This window comes from Pistacia vera, unplaced genomic scaffold (assembly GCF_008641045.1).
Source record: "Pistacia vera cultivar Batoury unplaced genomic scaffold, PisVer_v2 Contig539, whole genome shotgun sequence".
Taxonomy (NCBI): domain Eukaryota; kingdom Viridiplantae; phylum Streptophyta; class Magnoliopsida; order Sapindales; family Anacardiaceae; genus Pistacia; species Pistacia vera.
The window spans coordinates 911,811-920,691 of record NW_022196378.1 but is presented as its reverse complement, the minus strand read 5'-3'; positions in this window follow the sequence as shown (position 1 = coordinate 920,691).

Below are 8,881 nucleotides of genomic sequence, written 5' to 3'. Positions count from 1 at the left end.
TCCGTTGCATTTTGTTTTGTCCCACTTCATTTTAAATGTCAACAAGACGCAGCCCACCTGCCACAAAGGCGTCAGATTAATAAACAAAATCACACAATCAAGAAATAAGAAAACAAGCATAGGTTACCGCACAACACCACTGAAACCAAAGCCTGCTCTACAAAGTAATAGAGTCCCTCAGGATCAAAGAAAAAGGAAAAAGATTTGAAAGTTGTGAAAATTTCCTCCAGAACCAAACAGAAATTTCAGGAAAAGAAAGAAGACAGAGAGAGAAAAATGTTGGACTTTCCAGAACTAAAAATTATTTTTTATTTCGTTAACTGTTTTGAACTGAATAGTAAATCTTTTATACAGCAGTCAGCCACTTGGCCATCCTTACAAATAAAATACTCCACCGTTGATCATTCTTCTAGCTATCTCACACATCGATCAATTGTAAAATCCAGCGACTTGTAATACTTAACATCCTCCCAAGCCAAGCAGTAAACTTTGGTAGCTTGCCCTGTGAAAAATTTTCAGTAACGTGTTAAGTTAGATCTATATGTATATTGTTTATATATATAGTGTATGTGAAGGGTTGATGCCAATTTTAGCATGTTTGATATAATTGTGTATTTATGTTATGGTCAATTGCAATATTTGCATTGAAATGTTCTGTGGGATTTTTAACCAGGTATCCATAAAAGTGTTAAAATAGATGGAATTGCCGATATTATTTCAAAACGTATTATTGACATGCATCGTATTAAACCCGTATATACCCGTACGTATTTTTTCGTATCCGAATTTTATAGGACGACATTTTTTATAAACGTATTTTTTACCGTTTACCGTATTAATACCTGTATAATTCCGTATCGTTTTTTTGCCATTTACCCGTATTTTACTAACTAAGGTTATTAGGAACCAATATCTTATATATATATTATATATATAATATATATATTATATAGATATATTTTTTTTTTTTTAATATAAATAGATTACGAAAATTATCATATTTAATTATAAATCTTGGATTAAGCGAGTACGTCAATTTGAAGTATATGTATAGGCTATTTATCTAACGCGTTTGTAATGTACTATATAGCTGCCATCCGTCCAGTCCAATCTATTTACTTAGTTTAAGAACAGCAAATTTCTTCCAACCAATCCCAATTACCTTTTGCCATCTCTAGGGTGAAACTAGTCAAAACATCGTTTTACAAAGTAAATAACCAATATCACCTCAAATAAGGTCATGACAATTATTTGAATTGTTGTAAGTAAAAAAAATAAATTTCACATAAAAATTTTTTTGATATACTACAGAAGAACTCTTAATATGTAGCCGCAAAGTAACAAAAAAGTAATGAATATTTGGAATGTCAGTTCATATATTAATTTGCAATTTGCCAATTACTCAATCGGGTACTATGAGCGGGTAAGCCCCAAACCCGAAATATAAAGAGATGAGTACAAGAAACGCGGGAGCCCACAAGGGCCCACTGACCATCCTCAGCACTCTTCAGTATATAAACTTGCCAGAGAAGAAATACGAAACCCAACAGGAAGAAGCCTTAAAAACGACCAGAATAGTCCCTTAACATCCATACTCTCAAGCGGATTACGTAAACTGGATTTTGTGGAATCACACTCCAGAATCAGTAGCGTTTGTTTTCTCTTGGGTTTTTTGTTATACGGTATGGTGGTTTTCGATTGCATTTTAAGATTCGGAAATAAGTATTTGACTTGTCGCGTTTGAAAGATGATGATGCGCATTTCGAGAACACAGCAAGCTACCCCTCCTCCCAACTCTACCCCCCCACCCCCCCCCCAAGAAAGTAATTATCTCTTTTCGTTCTTTGGCCTTTGTGTGTTTGTGGATTTCTTATAATGAATTGGATGCTATTGTATTTATTGATTTTATGATGTAGGTATGGTTTTTCTTTTCATTCCTGTTAAGGTTTGCGTGTTGTATTTGTTTTGGTTATAAGTGTTTTAACGAAGTCTGATGGTTTTGGCATTAGAGAATATATCCATGTATAGAAGATAAACAATATTTGTTAGAGGTAATCATTCATGGTATGGAAGATGGATTTTGAATTGTTTAAACATTGTATGCTCCCTTTGTGCGAGAGGGGTGGATTGAATGGCTATTTTATGGCATGTATGATATATTAGTTACGTGAACAGAATGATTTTCGAGGGATAGCTATTCGCTGCGCGTGATTCTGCACATTAGAGCCATTGAAGGAAATAAGTTGTAAGCGTAAGTAACGAGGATTCCATAAATCAAAGCAGTATATACACGAGACATTGCAGAGAGATATCTGGAGGATCCTTTCTAACTTGTCCATTTCAAATGGTTAAAATCTGATATGACAGGCAAACGTTTGTTTGCTGTCATTACATAGCAATGGGAACTTTCTCCAAATTAGATGAACAACAATTCCATTGTTCTTTGAATGGCATACATAATTAAAAAACTGTACATCCTCTTTCAAATTTGCGAGCACTTACCTTGGAGGTAATGAATGAACCATATTAAGTGGTTTGTTGATGTGGGGAAGGATTATGGCAATTTATCCCATTGACTGTAGCGGATTAGGTGATTAAGTGGTAATCAATTGTCCATATATCGGAAACAAGCACTTTTATGGCTTCTCTGGCCTATAAGCGAATTAATATTCTTTTCCGTCACTCGTCTGTACTTTTTCCCTTTGGTTGTCTTTTCGATGATATTTTTGCAATGCATCCATGTTGTTGGTAGATTTATGTGGATCATTGAAATGTTGCATGAGGTGAACATACCCCAAATGGTCTTATGCAGCCTTCTGAGCATGTTGAGTTGATTATTTGTACTTATTCAAAAATTATGTCAGGATCCTCCACAAACTGGACAGTAAGCTCTACCATGCGGAGGAAAAACTTGATTTTTCATGTTGATTGGTAGCAGCAAACAGCAGTTAGTTCAGCGGACTTCAGAAACTCAAAATAAGATGGTGTAGTGCCCATTTAGTCTCACTTTTTTTAAATCTTTGGGGGTCAAGTTTTATCAATTGATAAGTTACGGTTTGAGCTTGTATGGTTCTTCTCTATTGGTGCAATCTTCGAGAAGGAGAGCTCTAGAGTCATCCGGCAGGTGGCATTTATTACAATAAGCATTTGGTTTATGTATTTCCTTAGTTATGATAAGGCATTAATGCCTTTTCATGTCATTGTAGATTTGGTGCAATCTGACTGCTTCTTCAGAGAAGCTGCAGGAGGTTTTGTCAACATCTGTCTCAAGAGGTTTTCCCGTCTGTGCAGACAGCTTTCAGCCAGCTGAAAGCACCTGAAGCTTCAAGTTATTCGATGTAATGAAAATTAATTTGTACTGGCTGAAGCCAGGTTGGTCTTGGGACCAGTCAGCATGTATTCCTCGTGTTGTGTATTGTTATGGATCATGGCCATTAAAATTCCTTTAATCATTTTAAGATAGTAATATTATGGTTGATCCTTTTGATAATTTTATAATTAAGCAGAAGTTCTGAAGAAATTTTATTTGTTGCTAATTGATATGGTTCTGAAAAACGTAATAGGCAGTGACTATGTAGGATAGTCTGAAGAAAAAGGAACTACTGTTGTCGTTTTGGGGAGCTGCACTATGGTGTGGCAGAGATGGCTTGTGAGCCAATGATAATTCTATATCATCAGGAGAGTGCAAAGATATTTCATATGCTTCATGGTATGATGTTTATGACATATATTTTTTGTCTAGCCTCTATCTGATCGGGGCATTAAGATGAAAAAAAAAAAAAAAAAAAAAAGGACAGAGAAAAAAGTTAAGTTAGATGTGATTTTGTTAAGAAAATTTTATGTCATTCCTCTTTGTTTAATTGATGGCTTTACTTATCAGTTAATCAGAAAAGAGTTGGGCTCTGACAGATAAATGATATAGACTAGTAGAAGCAATGCAACTAACTGAAATATAGGGGTGACCCTATAGAGGAAAGAATCTACGTGCAGACAAGAAGGGGCACTATAGAGGTTGAAGCGATGGTACCCCACCCGCCCAGGGCCCCAGGTATGCATTTCCGCGGTAGAACGTGGGGTTGGAAAGAAAAACAATTCAACAAAGAGTTTAAGTGAAATTATGATACTGAATGGTAAGTCTACAATACCGATAAATTGTCATTTGACAAAGTAGGGATGTATCTAGATTGGTGTTTCCTTGTATGTATTACACACGAGACATTCACATACATATACATGACATTCGTATATGTAGGGTAAGGAGTCAAAATGTGGTTTTAAGCAATGTATGGTAATGTGCTATATTTACCAATATGTTTGACCTATAACATATGGTAAAGTTTATCAAGATTGAATTTATTGGTGTACTTTATGGTAATTAAATCATCTTTTTGACACAAGACCTTGGTTATTTGAGTGTGAATCTATCAGGTGGTCAAGGAAAATGGAACATTGAGTAATTTGGAGTTTTTTTGTATTGCATTGTAGTTTAAAATGTTTTATCTTGTTTTGTGTAATATTCAGCTATTTTTTAGGAAAATATGTTTTGCCTCATAATAATGGAAGTCCGTAGCTGTTCCCATGTAAATTTCATGCATCCAAATGAGTGAAAGACCTAAATAATATGATTTCATTCCAGAATACTCTGGTAACTCAACTTCGTATAATTTCCGGACGCTCTTATGCCTCCAGGCAGCAACATGATGTTTCCCTACTTTTTGCGTTTGTTAGTTGATGAGCTATAATAGCTTTGTGGTGAGGGAACAATGATTCTCTCCATGCCCTGCATCTGCACTAGTCTGGCTGCAATGCATTCTATGTTGTTGGTTTGAAAGAGGGAGTGGGAAGCAAAAAGCTCTCTTATCTTGTGCTCTGTATAATTAGGTGTAGCAATTGCATGTGCAGAATATATATCATCTTGCAAAGCTGTACATGAATTAAGGATGTCCAGAATACCATTGCAGAAAGTCTAAAAGGTTACTCCCAAGTTGGGTTGCTATGGAGTTATTCGTGATGCATTGCAGAATCAAAAAAAGAACAGGCGGTGAAGAACCAAGGAAATCTGCCTTAAAAAGGAAACTCGCAGCTGCTGCTGATTCTTATGAAGCTTGAACTGAGGGAATGAATTTGTCTGGGTGGATAAGATTGCCAGTGGTGATGAGTTGCCCACACTCCAAGGTTAAACAGAAATCGTGAATGCTTATTCGATCTATTTTTTTTTTTTCTTTCGTGTTTCTAATAGAGTCTTAATCTTGATAGCATTGAAAAAGGAAAACAATGTGTGAATGACGTAGATGTTTCTTCAAAAAGGAAACGGAAGAGAGGCATCAATGCTAATGTTAGACGTTCTGTAAGACTTGAGGGTTCGATTTCAGATAGTCAGCAACAGGAAATTGATCATTTGATTGATTCAGTTGTGTTTATTGAAAGTGAGAGAGATGATGAAGCTGTTGTATTTGAGGAAGTAGAAGACAATGTATCAGTTTCTGAAAAGAAGAAGTTGGAAGACAAACTTGATTACTTAACAAAACTTTTACAAAGTCAAGAAACAAAATATTCTCCTCATGAGAATGTGTGTCTTTGTCATGCAAAATACAAAAGCTTGTATTCTGACTCAAGAAAGAAGGTATCAGAATTGTTTTAGAATATGTTTGTTTTTTTAATTATTCTAAATGTCATATTTTATCAAGTATATTATTTATTGTTTTTGTGTTTTTTTTTTTTTATTGGAACATAGATAGAAAGCTTAACAAATGAAAAACATCAGTTGGCTTTGAACGTAGAAAATTTGTAGGGTAGATTGAATCAGTATGTGTTTCTAAATGTAATGTAATGCTATTTAACTTTTAATTTGTTGATATATAATTTTAAAATTATTCTTTTTATTGTAGGCTAAAAAGTGTTATTCAGAGGTGTTGCAACAAATGAAGGCTATGTCTTTCTGTTCATATCAAAGAATGTCTGATAAAAATGTAGTACAAGTATCATCTGCAACAAAAGATGTGGAGAAAGAAAAAAGACGCAGAGGTAGACCATCAAAAAGAGGGAGAACGAATAAATAGATTTTAGCAAAATGATGATATAAACATGCAGTACTTGTTGAACTTTTTTATCAATGGGTATGCTGATGTTAATTGATATATTAATGTAGTATATTAAAATGAATGGTTCGGTAGTGGGTATATAGTTATCCAAATTCAACGTATAATATATCATATTAAAGGCATATCTGTCTAGTTTGTAAATATTCAAACTATTCATCAATTGGATTTTTATTGAGTATGTTATGGCCAATTTACTACTGACTGTGCAGTAAAAACTCAGCAACAGGGGAAACTGAAATGTGTGTGATAATGAAATAAATTGTTCGGCAATGGGTCTATAGTTATCCAAATTCAACGTATAACATGTCCAATTAAATCTCTATCTATCTAGTTTCCAAATATTCAAACTGTTCATCAATTGGATTTTATTGAGCAATCTATGGTCAATTTACTACTGATTGTTTAGTGAAAACCAAGAAACAGGGGAAACTGAAATATGTGTGATGATAAAATGGATGGTTCGGCAATAGGCCTATAGTTATCCAAATTCAAAGTATAATATATCAAATTAAGGCTCTATCTGTCTAGTTTCCAAATATATCAAATTAAGGCTCTATCTGTCTAGTTTCCAAATATTCAAATCGTTCGTTAATTGGATTTTTATTGAGTAAGTTATGGCCAATTTACTACTGATTGTTTAGTGGAAACCGAAAAACAGGAGAAACCAAAATGTGTGTAATGATAAAATGAATGGTTTGGTAGTAGGTCTATAGTTGTCCAAATTTAGTGTATAATATATTAAATTAAAGCTCTATCTGTCTAGTTTCCAAATATTCAAACTGTTCATCAATTGGATTTTTATTGAGCAAGTTATGACCAATTTACTACTAACTATTCAGTGAAAACCGAGAAACAGGGAAATTGAACTGTGTGTGATAATAAAATGAATTGTTCGACAGTGGGTCTATAGTTATCCAAATTTTTACATATAATATATTAACTTAAATCTCTGTCTGTCTAGTTTCCAAATATTCAAACTGTTTGTCAATTGGATTTTTATTTAGTAAGTTATGGTAAATTTACTACTGATTATTTAGTGGAAATTGAGAAGTGGGAGAAACCAAAATATTTATGATGATAAAATGAATTGTTCGGCAACGAGTCTATAGTTATCCAAATTCAGCATATAATATATTAAATTAAAGCTTTGTCTGTCTAGTTTCCAAATATCCAAACCGTTCATCAATTGAATTTTTATTAAGCAATTTATGGTCAATTTACTACTAACTATTCAGTGGAAACCGAGAAGCAGGGAAAACCAAAATGTGTGTGATGATAAAATTAATAGTTCGGTAATGGGTCTATAGTTATCCAAATTTAGCGTATTATATATCAAATTAAATCTCTATTTGTCTAGTTTCCAAATATTCAAACCGTTTGTCAATTGAATTTTTATTGAGCAAGTTATCGTCAATTTACTACTGATTGTTCAGTTGAAATAGAGAAACAGGAGAAATCAAAATGTGTGTGATGATAAAATGAATTGTTTGGCAATGGGTCTACAGTTATCCAAATTTAAGTTGTAATATATCAAATTAAAGTCTTGTCTGTTTAGTTTCCAAAGATTCAAACCACTTGTCAATTGGATTTTTATTGAGCAAATTATGGTCAATTTACTACTAACTGTTCAATGGAAACTAAGAAACAGGGGAAACCGAAATGTGTGTGATGATAAAATGAATAGTTCGACAGTGGGTCTACTGTTATCCAAATTCAGTATATAATATATCAAATTAAATCCCTGTCTGTCTAGTTTCCAAAGATTTAAACCGCTTGTCAATTGGATTTTTATTGAGCAAGTTATGGCTAATTTATTACTAACTGTTGCAATTCTATAGTATAATGAATAATGGTTCGACATCTGGTCTCTTGTAATTCTATAGTACAATCTTCCTTTGATATGTTTATTGATTGTATTTCGTTCAGCAACTTGCTTGCAACAATTACGATGAATGACATGAAATAAACTTTTCATATAGTATTAACTAAAAAAGACATTACAATATTACAATTATTAATGGATAATGTTTGGCAAATGGTTCATTGTAATTGTACTGTACAATCTAAATAGCTTTGCATCTCGACTCTTACAATTAAAGAGAATGGTTCAGCAAGTGACTACAATTATAGAATTTTCAGTAATCCTACATGGCGATCATATTCAGATTTTCAACAATCCTACATGGCGGGCAATAGCAAGAGTGTGCCTCAGAGCCCGCGCATTATGCTGGTATGTTTATAAAAAAAAAATTTACATTATTATTAACTGTTTGTGTGGCATTAAATTATTTATATTGAATTGATAATTAAAGAAATAAATAATAAAAATACTGAGTATTAAATTTGTTCAAATTTTAAATATATATTTAACGTAGGTGTAAAAATTTATTTTAATTACAAGTTGAAAATTCATTAACATTTTACTAATCAACTGTGAGTATTATCAAGCAATCAATATGCGTTTTTCAAGAATGGCTGGCGTAGAAGTGTTACGTGAGGACCATTTTTTATAAACTCCTTCGGTTGTAATTTTTTCCACCAACTTTATGAATTTATAATGGTACCTTCGCTTTTGATACCATACAAGAGTTCAATGTTTGTAATCCAACTGGTACTTTCCAGTTTTTCCAACACAAAATTAAAAAAAAAAAAAAAAAATCACATTGAAATCTGTGCACAACTTCGTCCAGGCTTTGGCTAGCCCAGCATTTTGTTATTCTAATAGTCTTTTCCTTTTAGATGATGATGATTTGTTTTCTTTTTTTTTTTTTTTTTTTACC